The 16,639-nt window shown below is 44.8% G+C and overlaps 1 protein-coding gene across 1 annotated transcript in view; it reads left to right on the forward strand.

Moving 5' to 3' along the window:
- The window catches only part of LOC122795878 (coiled-coil domain-containing protein 17-like), a 748,474-nt gene that overhangs the window by 239,289 nt on the left and 492,546 nt on the right, over positions 1-16,639 (forward strand). The gene's annotated exons all lie outside the window — the stretch shown is intronic.

The raw sequence follows: 16,639 nt of genomic DNA on the forward strand, positions 1-16,639 counted from the left end.
GCCTTTCACCAAATTGGCCTTGTCGACAGTCAACAATCTCAATCCAAATAGTACTTCATTCCACCTACACACATAACCCAGCAGTGGTCAACTGATAGTGTACCCAGTCACACCATCTGGTAATGTAACTGCAACAGTACATCACACCAGTCTAGTCGAGACAACCACAGAAATATGAAATCTAATCCTGTCTTTTTCATATGCCCCACAAAACAGAAGTCATCGGATGCTTCAGACTGTCATGCAAGATTACTCCATACTGTTTATCGATGACTTTCACTAAAACGTTTTCCCTTCACCTGTAACTCCAGCCACTGTTCTACCACTACAGTAATGGCTTTAATAATGATTACTCTAGTCTGTATCATACCATCATTTTGTTAACTCATACCACTGAGCAGGTGTTTTGTCAAATTACATGGTGATGTCTCACTATTACCACAATGCTAGATTCCCTTTACATCATCTGTGCACTAACTGTCATCTGAGCATATGCATTTGTCCCACCATCTATAAGACCATACACAACACATCACTACATATTACATTGTCCAATTCAAGTGCAATTCGGACAGTTGGATGGGAAACTGGAAATTCATCCCTGGTTTGGCACCTATTTCTCTGATGCAAACAGATAACTTCTAAATGGTTCCTCTCCCAGGGCCATGCTTAACTTATCAAGGATATCAGAACTTGTCAAAGATTTGGCAGCTGACAAAACAAGAGGATCTACATGCATTTCTGAAATTAAAAGTAATCTATACCTCTGATCATTACAATTATTTCATTGTAAACCCTCCACATTTTCTTCCAAATTTGCCATTTTGCAGAGGGATTATTAGGGGGAGAGCAACATTTAAGCCAAAATCGGGGACAGTTGAGCGGTTTGGACATACCTAATTCTGTAAAGGGATTTATTTGCACATACCTCAATGCAAGAAATTTGGACAAGACCAAATATATTGGGGGAAAACATAAACAGTACTAAAAATTGCTCTTGTATAAACTTAGACAGTTGACAGAATAACAGGTCTTGCATGCATTTTTCTGAAGGGTATGAAGTCTGAAACCCAATGTCTGTCATTTTTAGTGACTTCATTTCTAAATGATTTGCCAGAAAACCACAAATGTTATGAGGAACAAACCAAAAATAAGAAGCAAAAATCTATTCATTCTGCAAAAATCTGGACAGTTGAGAGATATAGTTCAGCTGGGGCTGTCTGAGTTTTCCACCTTTCCCCCCCTCACAAAATCATGGTTGAATGGGGCCTTCCCCCTGCAGCTATTCCAATGTCCCATTACTTGCCTATTTCACCCGATTTACCATAAATATTGTAATGTGTATACTGCTTTACTTCTATGATGATGCGGATTTCATTTAAAAGTTTTATTTTGCATTTTACAGCACAAACCCTAATAGATACCTGTTAAACAAAGCAATGCAGTCTCTCAATGAAAATAGACTTAGCATTAAAACTTCTCTGCCTTTAAAACTCACATTCATTGAAACAGCATTGAAACCCACATTCAAAGAAAATACATCTTGCCAGTGGCAGATAAAGGTTAACTTTGGGCTGTTTTCAAATCATAGGCCCCTTGCACAGGAAACATACATCTGTTCCAGAATATTTCCATCATAAAAGTCTACTCAAAACTTCTACAACCCACCAGTATCAGTAAATATGCAGAATCTCTGCAGAAGTAAAAGTCATCTAAATAATTCCACATTAAAGCAATCTGTAACTAATGAAGAGGTTGCTGCTAGCAAACAACTTTATATTTCATTGTTTCATCTACAAATAAAGTGCCTGCTGCCCTTGAGGAATAAATTGCCTATGTTACCTAAAAAAATGATAAGCTAGTAATATTGCAATAGGGAATGGGTGGCAAACTAATAACATGTTCATCGTTATTAGGTATCTCAGCCAAAGAGGACATTCTCAGGATTGCAGCATCCACCCCCTTTAAAAGTACAACACAGTACTGTATCAGCAATGCATGTATATACTCTGGGAGTAGAACCCACAGCCTTCTGCATCAAAAGAAAGTACACCACCTGTTGTGCTATTAACAATGCAAGCAGGCTCAGGATAAGATTTCAGCTCCTTATAAAATTCACTCGACACCATACCTCTCAGCCATACCAAATTCCTCATTTTTTTACCGGTTTTGAGGTATAAATAATGGGGTGCCATGAGTTCCTGAGTGGCCCCCTTAATTCCTGAATTTCCCTGCTATTTTTTGAAATTTTTTTTCTGGCTTTGTTTCAGCTAATGTCATCACGTGCAGAGGCATGTGCGATGACGTCTGCATCCTGAGCAGCCTGCTAGCCTGTCGGAATTCGGCTAAATGCCACTTTGAGTGAGTGAGTGTATTTGTTTAAGCTTGTATGACTCAGCATGTGCACGCTGCAACAGCTCTTCCCAGAGAATCAAGAGAGAGGGCCGGTTACACACACAAGTCACTTTATTTAATATAATTCTATTTAGTTTAGTTTAGTTAGGCAGGACTCCACAACCCTGTCCCCAAGCAGCAGAGCAGCAGAACAAGTCTTGTTGGACCCGGAGCTGTGCGGCGGTCATGAAACAAATTGCTTCTTCTTCCCGTGGCTTCTCCTGCAGGTAAAATAATTAATCTACAGGTAAGATAAGAAGAAAATGAATTGTTTTGAGTCATAGACTAGGGTCCTGGGAGTGTGTGTGTGTATATTTGTGCTGCAGCTGCTGTAGCGTGTAAGTCCATTGCTGTTGTACTGCTAAGTCTGTATCTGCTGTAGTTATGCTGTAAGTCCATAAACCATATCCATTTGCTGGGGGGGTGTATTTGTGCTGCGGCCGATTAACTACTGTAGCCTGTAAGTTAAGTCCATTGTCATTGTGCTGCATTTGCCCATTATTTATTTGGTCCATTGCTGTTGTGCTGCCTTTATCTGCTGTAAGGTATCTGCCTGCCCTGTAGCTGTGCTATAAGTCTGTAAGCCATTCGCTGGGGTCCTGGGGGGCTGTGTGTGTATTTGTGCTGTGGCCGACTAACTGCTGTAGCCTGTAAGTAAATCCATTCATTGCTGTTTGCATTTGCCCCAGTTATTTATTTTTAAATGCTTGAATTTGCCAAGTAAGTCCATTGCCATTGTACTGCATTCGCCGATTAACTGTGTAAATTAAGTAAGCCCGTATCTGCTCAGCAGACTTACACGGTTAATCGGCAAATGCAGCACAACGACAATGGACTTGAAAATAAATAAATAATATAGACTACAGCAGATGCAAACTCCATTTAGAAATGTTGTGCCCATTTATCTGCTGACTGTTGAACTGTGTGCTCAACCATTCCTGCTCATTTTTTTTGTTTATTGCTGCATTTAGTTGGGGCCACTTTGTTCAGCATTCAACTGTAAACTGCATTTAGTTTAAGAAATGTTGTGCCCATTTATCTGCTGGCTCTGTTTAACTGTGTGTTCAACCTTTGCTACTCGTTTTTTCATTTATTGCTACATTTAGTTAGGGGCTGGGCCGCTTTTTGACAGCAACTGCATTTAGTTTATCTGGTGTCACTCTATTCAACTGTAACTTTACTAGTTCATTGTCTGGTGTGAACGTGTTCAACCATTGAGTTGCAACTTGCTGCAGTTTATAAGTTCACAGCTGCTCTGTTCATTGCTGCATTTACAGAGTGTGTGTGTGTGTGTGTGTGTGTGTGTGTGTGTGTGTGTGTGTGTGTGTGTGTGTGTGTGTGAGTGCAGTTTCAGAGACTCATTTAGCAATGTTTATTGATTGTAGTTTATATAAAAGGAACCAAAATGGAGGCGTTTGCATTCCCCACTATTAAAAATCAATTATTTTAGTAAAGGTATGTCTGCAGTATGGGATTGTTTACCTAATGTCATCAGGAATGAAAACAAGTGTTCCAGTTTCAGACAACAATTAGTAGATTATTTAAAGTCAGTATATATGTGCAGCTACTACATGAATAACTAATCTATTGATCCTCAAGGATAAGGCCTAACTGTTTTGTTTGCACTAATGTTAAAAAGTTATATGCATTTATGTATGTATCAAAAATCATATGCATTGTAAGTATGTATTGTATAAAAATGCTATAGGAATGGTTAATTTACTATATTCTTATTAATAATTTTGCAGGAAAATGCATGTTGCTTGATTTCTGTAATTGAATGACTTGTGTAATTGATAGATTTCTGTACATTAATATTTTCTGTAGCGAGTCTATTGTCCAGGCTACTGCTGAAAAGAGTCTAGAGATCAGCCCATCTACCTACTTAACACATGAGAGAATGAAGAAGCAACACACATGTAGATATAGATACACACACACACACACACACACACACACACACACACACACACACACACACACACACACACACACTCACCATTCACTCATGCATGTCACATACATATCTTAGGATGTAGAAAGAAACCAGAACACCCAGCAAAAACGTATACAGATATAAAGGGCACATGCAGATTCTGCACAGAAGATAGCCCTTCTAAGAACCAGACTGAACAAACCATTGTACAACAGCAGCACTAGCTGCCGTAACTACTGGTCTAAAGGAATAATGGGCAAATTATTAGAATTAAATATTTTTATTTATTTAGTTTTTCTTAACTGTGTAACTAAGCTGGTCCTTCTTGAGCTGTATACAGTTAGCCTTCTTGCATCTGCCACGGTGTCAAGGCTGTGCCCAACCATCCTGCTACGTGTGCACATTAACCTTGAGATAACTATACCTCAGAGAAAGTGGAATTGTATGAGATAAAACAATCTTAGAATTAGTGCATAAATAAATCCAGGTTCCTTACCTGTCACTGTTCACACTTCTGAATGATGAGCAGAAGTGCATCAAAAATCTGCCTTGCTTCCTAGTTAAGCAGCATGTTTGTGAGAGCTGACAATAATTTGGCATACCCAGACAAAACCCATGGAGGCACAACTGGGGCCATATTTTGGTTGTCTGTTCTTCAGTTTGCGTTTGAAAGTCGTTATCCTTCAATTCCATTTCAGTGGGTGGGGTTAAATAATTATGTATGCAAATTTTATGTTAATCAGTGTACAGATTTGTACCTGTTTTTCATGGGCCTTTGTCCAGATTTTTAATGTTTCCAGGTTGAGAGGTATGCGCATACCTCACAACTGTCCCTGATTTTCAGGGACGTCCCTGATTTTGACTCAAATGTTAACTCTGTCCCTCTTAATCCCTCCTAAAACTAGTGACATTTGGAGGAAAGGTGGTAAATTACACAATGAATAATGACAAAAATTAAGAGTTATAAACTTCTTTTACTTCAGAAAATGTGTATTAATTCATATGCTCTGATTCTGTCAATGTTTCAAGTTAATAGCACTAATATTTTAAAAGTGTCCCTGATTGTCCCTGATTTTTTTCTTGACTTGTCCCTGATTCTGTTGAAATTTGTCCCCAGTTGGTTGAGAGGTCTGGGCCTGTGAGTTCGAGAATGGAGGCTATATAGTGTGTGTAGTGGTGTCAGACATCAATTTGTTGTATCAGTAACAGCTACATGTAATAGGAAACAGTATTATCAATTATAATGCTACATGAATAACCTTAACGTATGCAAACCGTGGAGGTCGTCCGTGTACTACTGGCTGTGGGTCAGACCTCTCAACCAGTTGGGGACAAATTTCAGCAGAATCATGGACAAGTCAAGAAAACACAAGGACAATCAGGGGCACATTTAAAATATTAGAGCTATTAACTGGAAACATTGACAGAATCAGAGCATATGAATTGATACACATTTTCTGAAGTAAAAGAAGTTTGTAACTCAATTATTGTCATTATTCATGAAGTGTAATTCACCACCTGTCCTCCAAACGTCACTAGTTTTAGGAGGGATTAAGAGGGACAGAGTTAAAATTTGAGTCAAAATCAGGGATGGCCCTGAAAATCAGGGACAGTTGAGATGTATGCTGTGGGTATGTGTTGCCTCGACACATGTGATAGCTCTACATATAGAGTCTGTATGGCCGCCACCAGTCTGAACAGCCAAAGTGGAACCTGCTCTGTAGAACTGTCAGATGTACCAGGGCAGAACATATTTACAGCCATGCATAGTACAGAAATATACATATCGGAGCAAATCAAAGCATAGTCTGCTACTACATATGACATATCGACATGTCAGGTATACAAGACCTGTAATACGCAACCAGTACAGACACCTACAACATGAGAAGGTCTCCTAATCAGGACAGTTGCAATGGCTAGAGTATTGTCCATACCACTCAACTGTCCCTGAATGTCAGGTACGTCCCTGAGTTTGACTGAAAGTCTAACTGTGTCCTTCTTAATCCCTCCTAAATGTAGTGGCTGTTGAAGGAAAGGTGGTGAATTACACTTACTGACTAATGACAATAAGTAAGAGTTATAAACAACTGCTACTTCAGAATATGTGTATTATGTCATATGCTTTGATTCTGTCAATGTGTCAAGTTAATAGCACTACTTTTGAAAAAGTGTCCCTGTTTTTCATGACCTGTCCCTGAGTCTGCAGAAATGTGTCCCCGATTGGTGGAGAGTTCTGGTATTGTCACATGTGATGTGTGATGAGGGACTGTCCCATGCAAAGTGGGAAAGGTGTCAGTCTTACAGTCTCCCGTCATGCAATCTGAAAGGTGGTCAATGTGCAGTTGGTATGCAGTAGCATGACTTGGCAGACAGCTGCGTTAACAAACTCAAGTCACATGTCAGCATTGCAGAGTATCGGTTCCCATGTATCAGGCAGATGGGAGCAGATCATATGAGGAACACGTATATAATATGAGTATGTCACTAGACAGGCCACCGAGTCCGTACAGTCGAACGTCTGCCGTCGCAAAATGGTTACACATACCCGATACTGTAGCCATGTAGTCCGATGTAATATGCATCACAAGGGATCGCACACACCCAGCGTGAGTGACAAATGTAAGCAGAAATGTCGGAGAGCGAGCGGCTGTAAGCGTGTTTGTCTACCAGTATGCCAGTAGTGCCCTGTCAAAGAAATGTGGAGTGTAAACGTGTATAAGGTGCTGTGACCAGAGGTCAGCAGTGCTTAACACTGTACAAACCCATGCACAACAGCTCCCATCTGCTAGACTGTGTCATACCCAGTTTGTATCCAAAGGCATTGGACTGTCCGTAAACAAAGAACCGCCCTATACATGTGATGGTAGAAGTACCCTGCGCACATAGCTCATGTGAATTAACAATAGACCATGGCATATGTACAGACAATAGACCACAAACACCATACAGCGCAGACATCCAACAGTATAGCAATGTATTAGCAGATATGTCTGGACCACTGGTGTGTGCATGCCTGGCCGTCCTGTGGTTCAGTATGGGAGCATGCCCAGTATGACTGTTACGCATGTTGTAGACTGACAATACCGTCATGTGTGTGAGCATGCAAAGTATGGTCAACTGTATTGCATGTGTCACATGTCTAGATAGTTAGTACTGTGTTGCTGACCCCTCCGTTCTACACAGACAGGTGACATACTGTGTCTGAAGGGTAGCTAATGGTCATGTGGCATTGGCAGTTGCTACATGTCTGTATAGCATGGGGGGACATGCAACCACAACCACAGTCCTACACAGTACCGTCGGTGGTGCACATGACTCTCACATGTGTAGGTATGACGGGGGCACAGCCAACAGTTGTACACATCTGCCGCTACTGTACTGGTCTGCCGGGTACTCCATGTCAGTGTGTGGACCTACCTAAATTGCTGGCTGGAGGGATACCAGGGTATGTCAGTTCCCAGCATTAATTACCAGCACAGTGGTGTTGGACGTCCTATTACACATCCCACATCAAACAGCCTGGCCTGCTGTCGTCTATGTGTGTCATAGGGGGTTGGGGTCAGTCATTGGGCATATCCATAGGCCATCATATATCATTTGTCTGTATTGGTCCACATCTGTCCAGCTGCATGGAATGTGTGTGGGCTGTACGGACAAACGTGATGGTCATCCCATAATCTGCAGTGGGTTAGGACACCCTGTGTACTACAGCCTTCCAGTGTGACCCCTGTATGTGCTACAGAGGTCATGGTGCCACTATGGATGTGTACTGTCTGCTGCCCTATCATATGGCCACCACAGTCACTTGTATGCTCACATACATACCAGAGCAATGGGTAAGTACACAATCTAATACAACTGCCACTTGTTAGGTCAATAGACATACCCTGGTTGTTTTACGGACTGGAGGATGGTGCTGGAGTGCTGCCTGTGTCGAATGCACACAGTGCACCTCCCATACATGGCCAAGCACAGGTACTGTCATGTTTGGCATCCATTGTACTGTGTGCTGGTCAGAGAGGGGAAATCTGTGGGTACCTACTGTGTCAGTGCATATGCCTTGTGTTGCCTCTTTGCCAAGGGGAGATCATACTGTGCACGGGCTGGAGCTGACTTTGCCCTACTCAAGTAGTTCCTTCACCAAGTCACACTGTGTCTGCACAGGCCTTGGCAGTGGTGTTGGGCTGTGTGGCCCTGCCCCATGCTGTTCCTGCTGCAACTTTTACTGCAGGATAACATTGTGTAGCATAGCAAATAACATAACAACATGTATGCATGTAGCTTGTGAATACTGCAGAGCCCCAACAGATGTGTCCGGATACCAGAATTGTGAACCGAGCATCCCAAACACATGCACATGTATATGTCTTGCCTGTGCATCCGCCTCAGTATGGTGTGACTGTTCAGGTGTGTGTGCATTGCTGATGGGTGTTATAAGCCACTACACCAGTGTTTACCTAGCATCCCCCACTAGGAGACTGTAGGGGATGTGCACATAGGCATTGGTGTGCTACAGCTGTGTCAGACGCCATATATCGGACACATCACACCTTCCAGGGCAGACAGCACACACATTCAATCTCATGCTGTGACCATCGCATAGGGCCTAGCTGTTGGAGGGTATGCCCCTGCACTGACTGTAGGCCCTACCCTGCTCCCCGGGTGGTGCTACATGTGCAGGCTACAGCACCCAGTACCCCAGGGTACTCATCCATGTGGTTGAACAGATTCATAGTGCTGGTCCACTAATCACGTGTGTGGAGGACCTGTACGTGCTCACTAGCATGTGTTGACATGGCATCTGTGAACTGGTGCAATACTCTGGATGCAGATGCCTGTGAGATACCCATGATATCCCCAGTTGTGTTGTGTGAGGTACCTGTGGCTAGTACACCTAGGCCAGCACATCCCATGGTATCCACTGTGATGCATTCCCCTCGGCCTATTTGATGTGTTAGGCACAGGTCAACAAGCTGCTGTAGGAGGTCTCTGTCCACCCCATAGTGCTCCAACATCCCCAGCCCATGCAGACCCTGGTAAGTCACCCCCGGTCTATAAAGTCTTATGTCACCCCAGTAAGGGTTGTTCGGCAGCATACACATCTGCACTGCCCCAGCCTCCTGCACATGTTGGTATATGTTGCCTGCTGCAGCCCTTGTGATTTGGTTGGACTGTGTCATGAAATGTCCCTGCAGGTATACACCGGTGATGTAGAGTGTGGACGAAAGATGTGTGTATGCTGCTTGCTCGCATTAATGTACTGTTAATGTGCGGGCAGGCCATGTCATCAGCTGATTGTGCAGATCAACACCTGTTTGTGCAGCCTGTACACCCTGACTACCCCACCACTGCTGTCATCCCTCCCAATGTCACCAGGCAGGTATAGACACACCCCTAGCTTAGGTTTGCTAAGGCAGGAGCAGTCCTGAGGCACAGTTCTGCAATGTGCATACAGTATGCCTGACCCCTCTCCCATGCTGTCAACTATATGCGAGACCTGCACCTGGCTGACTACACACATACACTCCAGGGACCATCAGCACACCCTGGTGATAAATGTGTACACCATAGTCGACCTCATCTGCATAGTATAGTCTTCTAATGAATAGTTATATGGCCCATACCGAACCTCCAACATATTGACCACTGCTCAGTGTCGCTCAGATCCACACACAACTGGCAACAGGTGCCTTACCATCACCATATTCGATGTCCCATGGTCTGCCCAGCAACAAAATAACCAGCGTCTACATGACTACAACCCATGGCCTTGCACAACACAGACGATGTGCATTAACACCATGCCATGGCAGATATACATAGATCCCAGGTTATCACGTACAGATCATCCGGCACAAATAGTCAATAGTGCTGATGTCCCCAGACATACATGTTCACATCTATGTCCACCTCTACATCTACATATATCATATATATTATTTGTAGATATATATACATGGACATACATATATGTATATATACATACACACATATATATGTACGCACATATGTAGGTATGGCATTTATATCACAACAGCGAACCACATGACAGCAATGCATTAGACAGGAATGGAAAGGAAACTACATGTGCCACCTGCATCATGTAGTGTTGTTAATATCAAGGCATGTGTGTTATGTTGCGTCACATGGGTGAGACCGTAGCAAGAGTAAGAGTAGGGCTGCTGACAGTTACTCACCAGACCTATTGGTGACAGCATGTGTTGACAACCCAGTGTCTTGGCAGAATATGCGGGCTGTGGACACTAAATAGGTCAGCAACAAAACAAACTGGACACATCCTGCAGCTAGCCACCCACAGATACCAACACATATGCTATAACTGCCAAACACACATCTGCCATGTCCTGGAATCGAGCATCTACCTGTGTAGTCTACCACACTACAGCATTATGCAGTAACAGAACGTGCTACCGAGTTCCGGCATCACTGCACTCCCACAGGCATACTTCTAGGTGGATGACATCATCTGCAAAGGCAAAGACACTGATAGGGAATGTATGTGGTGTGAGCCATCTAAAAGCATTACTCTGTCCCCAGGCAGCTGGAAACACAAACACACACACACACACACACACACACACACACACACACACACACACACACACACACACACACACACACACACACAGAGGCAGACACGTGGCAGGGTTGGGAGTTGAACATACACCTAACTATCTTATCACACTATAGCATTATGCAGCTACAGAACTCGCTACCGAGATTACTGAACACAGCACTCCCAGAGGCATACTTCTAGGTGGATGACATAATCCGCAAAGGCAAAGACGCTGATAGGGAATGTATGTGGTGTGAGGCATCTAAAAGCATTACTGTGTCCCCAGGCAGCTGGAAACACACACACACACACATTTGGCAGGGCTGGGAGTCGAACATACACCTAACTACCTTATCACACTACAGCATTACGCAGTTACAGAACGCACTACCGAGATTACTAAACACAGCACTCCCAGAGGCATACTTCTAGGTGGATGACATCATCCGCAAAGGCAAGGACGCCGATAGGGACTGTATAGAGAGTGAGCAGTCTGAAAGAATATTACTGTCCCAAGGCAGACGTAGACAAACACACGGCAGTAGTGTGATCGGGGCAACTAAATATCTACGGAGCACTACAACAACACTACATAGATACGGGATGAGGTCACAGACAGTACACCCTTCAAGACAGTCAACCAGTGTGTTCAATGTAGGCATCCATCGTGACGTTGAAAAGGGACATCTCTTGCCTGGATGACCACCATCGCTATACAGGATGTCAATGGCAATGCTCATACACAGAGGCACATCACCGACACAAGGTGTCACTGGGCATGCCCACATGCTTAGCATCACACATCCATTTGGAATGTACTGTGTGTCCATCTACACAATGGCGTACTGGGCATGCTCACACACTTAGCAGTTGCAAGGGGCAGTCTTGCATGCACACGGATTCTAAACATGGAAGGGCGCAGTTTGGAATGTATTGTGTGTCCATCTACACAACGGCGTACTGGGCATGCTCACACACTTAGCAGTTACAAAGGGCCGTCTTGCATGAACATGGATTCTAAACACGGAAGGGCACATTATGGTGTTACTGTCCCCACGTACATGAAGGCCACTCACATGTACTGACCAGTACACACTCAGGAGCCATCACAGATGTCTCAGGTGCAGATCACAGAGGTACACACCGCAGTCTACAATGTAGCCCTCAGACATCACCATGTCATTGGACCAGCAATACACAGCCATACATTACCACAACACCGTGTGACTCATGACCAGTGGACTGTACATAGGTCTACAGCAACTGTGCAGACTACACATGTATGGACAGGGTTCCATCATGTGTTATGCATTGCAATGATACCACTGTACATAACCAGGTCAGCTCTACACATACCAGGGGCCCTGGGTCTTACACAGCTGTGACAGATGACTGTCGCTGTACACCAAAGAGCACACATGTTTGGATATGACATACATGTAATTGCAGTGGATATGTGCATGGACCACACACACAACACATATGTACATAGCATAGCTTTTGCTGTCCTCCGTGCAGACAAGTGGCTACAGCAATCACATGCATGCGAATGGAAGGTGGGTCCATGGCTGTTGAATGCTAACAGTACATGAGGTAGTAATGTTGACCGAGGACACATTCCCTCTGTACTGGTTACCCATGACACCCATCATATCTTACAACAGTCCATGTGTTATGTATGTCATCACACATGTCCACCAATTGTAATGCATACAAACATGGCTACATGACAGACATGTAGGACCAACACACATGTACAATTTGTAGTGTGCATGCACCTACCATGCATGTGCAGTAGCTGATGTATGTAACTCATCTGTGCCCAACTACAACATGCAGTTGCAATGCAGCCCCATCATTGACACCTGTATATGGTGACATACTGACAGTACGGTAGGATGTACATCAGGTATGGATGGATGTGTGTACATAAAGTGGTGATCCACCTGTGCAGATGGATGTTTGCCAGGGATGGCTCTCAGGTGTGTCACACGCCATCCTACCATTACATGTGCAAACAGTATGCTATGTTACTGTTACTTGACGGTGAAGACATAAAACCTACACAGCGGTCAGGTGTTATTGACTGTAAGCCACTTGACACCTGTAACACTTACATCCTCCCGTGTGCATATAGCAGCACAATTGCCGGATGTAGCGTTGGTACACATAATGCGGCCAATACTGCTGCATGTCTGTCAGACGTATCATCATTTAGCAGGTGTATCATTCCCAGTACTGCCATGGGTGTTTGCTTGTGTGACCATATATGCCACGTATGGTGGGGAATACATCCCAGTTGTTATACACCCCTGTACACTGTTGTAGAGATCTGTACATACTGCAGTGTGGAAAGCATGATGTAGGCAGGGGTGGTGTGTGTATCACACACATATCAGCTATCCGTATGTGAATGACATTTGTGGTCTCCACAGTGTGTGTGTGCGTGTGTGTGTGTGTGTGTGTTTGTGTGTGCGTGTGTGCGTGTGTGCGTGTGTGTGTGTGTGTGTGTGTGTGTGTGTGTGTGTGTGTGTGTGTGTATGTATGTATTGCTGTCTGGTGCATGGAGTGAGGGTGTATGCTACCATACAGAACACACAGGATCCCTAACCCCTCATGGTGATGCAGTCTACTACCCTGTTGATGCCATCGGTCTCAGACGTACCGGCTACCTGTACATGTTCTTTCTCTGTGTCGCATTGTGTGGGTGCACAGTACTGTGAGGGTGATGACCACATAGGTAGGGGTCCTCACCTCAACACTATGGGGTGTGCGTTTTAGTGTTGTTGACCCCATGAGTGTGGGCATGTTCCTGTAATGTGACATGGTATTACTGCTACACAGTGAGGCCTCATGCTATCAACTGGCCTCTAACGTTATCATCGGCCGGACCGCTGTGTACATTCCCTGCACCATGTCAACATACCTGTGATGTGACATGGTATGGATGTCATGTCTCTAGCCACTGTAGCCCATTAAACTGCCCACATGCTTCTGGATCAGCATATGTGTGGACATCTGTGGTATGTTAGCCTTTCCAACAGTCAGGCTGAGGCTACGTATAGCATGCTGATATTGCCATACGTGCCTGTGAGTACTCCACAGTTACACATGGGAGACTGCAAACACTGCTACCTGTAGGCACATGCAAGTAGACCATAAGGAGGGAACCAGGGCATCATTACCAACATGCTGTTACTGTTGTTACTGAGACACATACTGTGAACATATAACATCGCATGCTAAACCTGTACAACATGGTATTTTTGGTGCGTGTCAACAGTACACAACTAATGTAATATACACTTCTCTCACTATTCTTACACAAGTAATGTAATGTACACTTCTCTCACTATTCTTACACAACTAATGTAATATCCACTTCTCTCACTATTCTGTTCACCCTGTGCATCAGACCATTTGAGCATGTCCCTGCACCGATGGTGTGGATGACAGGGATGCTGCACAGGCTTCATCATATGCACAGGGTGATAATGTTTGCCAGGGGGAAAAGCTGCACTAATGGATGACATCATGTGTGTGGGTAAGGGCCAGTGATATGATTGGACATGTCTGTTCAGTATGCATGTGGGTGTTGTGGTGCCCTACAGATGTGTTTGCTGTGTGCATGTATGTGTGCACACAGTTCTGCCTTTTGTGAGGCCTACACAGGGGTATTATTGACAGCTCCAGATTGTACAGACCAGGTTGTACAGCTCACTGTGTCTGGCCACAGCCACGTGACCTGTGCCTGCCAGGGGTTGCACGGGCACTGCCAGGTGGAGGTACAGATTGGCTACTGTCCGACGACACATGTCCACTGGAACCATGTCCCCACTGGGAACATCCAGGGCCATGTCCACATGGCCTGCTGTGTCCTGGTGTGGACAGCGCAGCACCAGCTGCACTGCTACTGGCACTATGGGAGCGGGCATGTGAGGTGGCACACTCACGTTGACCTGCATTAAGTGGTGTAGCTGGCCTACATCCACGTGGCCTACGCCTCACTCCTACCAGATGTTCCAGCACAGACAGCTCACGCTCGCGGATTGCCATGCCACGGTCAAGGATTCCGACGATGTCACCTAATTGCCTGTCCAGAACATCAGCAATCTGCTGTTGAGCATTTGCCAATGCCTGGATGTTATCATTTAGGTTATGGATAGCAGCCCTCTGCAGCCTCTGCCCTTCTCTGTTCTGCCGTTCAGCACATGCCTGTGCTGCCATTACTGTCTGGAACATGCGTCTGATGATACCAGCTGCTGCACTCTGTCCTGCAGGTGCATGTCTGCCAGAGGTCCTCCTACGAGCAGCACCGGCCACATGCCTGTGTGGCACATCTGCAGTCATTACACTGACACCATGGTGTGGAGACATACCTTCTGTAGCCACCACACATTCCTGTTCCATGCTGACAGATGCTGATTGTCCCTCCTATATGGCCACAGGTGAGGCGGTATGTGTTGGCAGCAGAACTGTGTGTGGGGAAGAGGGGGACATAGCGGGGATGGCAACCATTGGCACAGATTCAGCCCCTGACAACCCTGCCTGTACCTCATGCATATGTTCATCACTGCTAGTATCTGTGGGGACACTAACATCAGATGGACCGCAGAAGGGTAATGCACCTACATCACCCGTGAATGCAAAGAAAGACTCTAAATTACAATAGACACATACACACACAGTGACACACACACACAGTGCACACACACACAGTGACACACACACACAGTGACAGACACACACAGACACACACAGACACACTCAGACACACCATGCGTGTGATTTGACAGACAGCATGCAGCATGCATGGGATACAGCAGACAGCATGCAGCTCAGACATTAATAGTGTTAGTTAGCATACCTCCCCGGGGTGCACACTACAGCAAGCAGGTGTCATATCAGTAGCCATGCAGTTCACACAATCATGGTAGTATGCATGCATCCCCGTGATACACCATGTCGACCAGAACAGGATAACAGTACACATGGCTGATGTGACCTTGACATGTAATCTGCTGATGTGTGCATTAACATGCATACATGTCTGAAACAATGGTGTCCTGACACATGTACAGCGTCGTAATGGGCATCACATTGCGATGTTTTCTGTATGCCCTACAGATAGAATGCATGTTTAGCAAATGTGCATGAGCATGGAAGGGTAGTGTGAGCCGTCTACATTGCTATACAGTGTGAAGTACAGACACTGTGCCATTGCATGGCATCATGTGGCATCTATATTGCTATACAGTGCATAATATGTACACATTGCATAGCCATAACTGCATGCATACCAATGACATAACTGTGGATTGTGACCCACGATGCTGAGGTGTATACACACCAAACCATGCTGTGTCATGTGACAGGTCACTGGAGGACCTACAGATGACACCCCTGCACAACTACTACAGAGTCTTAGCTGCCTGGCAACCATGTCCACACATAGCAGACTTGTCAATTCACTATGTCCCACATGACATTGATGTACCACACACACGAGGTGCACAGCTAACGGTGATGTCCTACAGCAGCAAGGGAAATGTACAGTATCTCTGGCCTGATGTGGAGTCAGTGTCTGTGGAAGCTGTACAGGTGACTACTGTCATGCTATGACACAGTCGTGATGTGCAACACATCTTATATGGTAGACTTCAGTGACACCTCCACTAGCTGTGCACAGGCTTTTAGGATGTCCAGTGTACCACATCAACTGTATAATC

The sequence above is a fragment of the Protopterus annectens genome, chromosome 2.part2, assembly GCF_019279795.1.
Source record: "Protopterus annectens isolate FY-2018-M chromosome 2.part2, PAN1.0, whole genome shotgun sequence".
NCBI lineage: Eukaryota > Metazoa > Chordata > Ceratodontiformes > Protopteridae > Protopterus > Protopterus annectens.